The sequence below is a fragment of the Triticum dicoccoides genome, chromosome 7A, assembly GCF_002162155.2.
Source record: "Triticum dicoccoides isolate Atlit2015 ecotype Zavitan chromosome 7A, WEW_v2.0, whole genome shotgun sequence".
Lineage (NCBI taxonomy): Eukaryota > Viridiplantae > Streptophyta > Magnoliopsida > Poales > Poaceae > Triticum > Triticum dicoccoides.
Genome location: NC_041392.1, coordinates 64620025 through 64622221, shown reverse-complemented (window position 1 = coordinate 64622221; position 2197 = coordinate 64620025).

The window sequence follows — 2197 nt, the reverse complement described above, 5'->3', positions numbered from 1 at the left end:
AGGTGAAGATTGGGATTGCCAAGAGTCAACCCAAGTACAAGTGCTACCGCCTTGATGACAAGGACACTCTCTTCTTCGAGGATCGAATTGTTGTACCCAAAGGTGAACTTCGTAAAGTGATCATGAACGAGGCTCACAATTCTCTCCTCTCCATCCACCCTGGGAGCACGAAGATGTATCAGGACCTTAAGCAAGCTTATTGGTGGACTCAAATGAAGCGCGAGATTGCTCAATTCGTGAATGAATGTGATGTCTGCAGAAGAGTGAAGGCAGAACACCAAAGGCCAGCTGGTCTCCTCCAACCTCTTGCCATTCCAGAATGGAAGTTTGACCACATTGAAATGGACTTCGTGACTGGGTTTCCAAAGTCCAAGCGTGGCAATGATGCTATATTCGTTGTCATCGACAAACTCACCAAAGTGGCTCACTTTCTGCCTATCAAAGAGTCGATCACTGCAGCTCAATTGGCGGAACTCTATACCTCTCGGATTGTCTCTCTGCATGGTATTCCACAAGTGATCTCTTCAGACCATGGCAGCATCTTTACCTCCAAGTTTTGGGATTCTTTTCAGAAGGCCATGGGCACCAACATCCGCTTCAGCACTGCTTTCCATCCTCAAACTAGCGGTCAAGTCGAGCGTGTCAACCAGATTCTTGAAGATATGCTCAGGGCTTGTGTGATCTCCTTCGGCATGAAGTGGGAGGATTGTCTTCCTTATGCTGAATTCTCCTACAACAACAGTTTTCAAGCAAATTCGGGCAAGGCCCCATTTGAAATTCTGTATGGCAGGAAGTGCCATACCCCTCTCAACTGGTCTGAAACCGGTGAACGTCAGCTTTTGGGTAATGACTTAATCACAGAGGCAGAAGAAATGTGCAAAGTCATTCGTGATAACCTCAAAGCAGCCCAATCCTGTCAGAAGAGCTACTATGATAGTAAGCACCGTGATTTGGCTTTCGAGATCGGAGATCATGTTTACCTCCGCGTCTCTCCTATGAAAGGTACTCGTCGCTTCGATATCAAAGGGAAGCTTGCCCCTAGATACGTGGGACCTTTCAAGATTGTCAGCAAGAGAGGCGACCTCGCCTATCAACTCGAGCTTCCTTCAAACTTTGCAAATGTTCATGATGTGTTCCATGTCTCTCAGCTTCGAAAGTGCTTCAAGACTCCTGACCGCACCGTCAACTTCGAGGACATTGAGTTCCAAGAAGATCTCTCCTATCATGAGCACCCAGTTGCTATTCTTGAAGAGACTAAACGCAAGACTTGCAACAAGTCAATCAAATTTCTCAAAGTCAAGTGGTCACACCATTCCGACCATGAAGCTACCTGGGAACACGAGGATTACCTCCGTTCTGAGTACCCGACGTTCTTTCAGTCCTAGATCTCGGGACGATATCCTTTCGTAGTGGTGGAGTGTTGTAACACCCCGGATATAACTTTCCCAATTTGTACTCCAACTCTTGCCGTTTCCGGTGTTAAGTTATTTTATTTTCTCGGGTTCGGGTTTTGTCTCCGTGTGTTGTTGTCGTTTTCATGCATCTCATGTCATGTCCTCATGTGCATTGCATTTGCATACATGTTCGTCTCATGCATTCGAGCATTTTCCCCGTTGTCCGTTTTGCATTCCGGCACTTCGTTCTCCTCCGGTGGTCATTTCTAGCTTTCTTTCGTGTGTGGGGATTAAACATTTCCGTATTGGACCGAGACTTTCCAAGCGGCCTTGGTTTACTACCGGTAGACCGCCTGTCAAGTTTCGTATCATTTGGACTTCGTTTGATACTCCAACGGTTAACCGAGGGACCGAAAAGGCCTCGTGTGTGTTGCAGCCCAACACCCCTCCAATTTGGCCCAAAACCCACCTAACTCTGCTCCATCACCTAGAGCGTTCGATCACGATCGTGTGGCCGAAAACCGCACCTCATTTGGACTCTCCTAGCTCCCTCTATGCCTATATAAAGACCCCTCCGTTTTCGGATCTCCTTCTTCCCCCGAAACCCTAAAAATCCCCTCGCGCGCACCGGACATGTCCGCCGCCGACCGGACGCATCGCCGCCGCCAATAGTGAGCCGCCGGCCCACCAGGCCCAGGGCGGGCCCTCCTCCTCCGCCGCCTGGGCCGAGCCGCCCCGAGCCGCCATCGCGTCGCGCCGCCAGCGCCAGCTACCGCCGCTGCCTCGCCCGCCCAGCCGCCGCG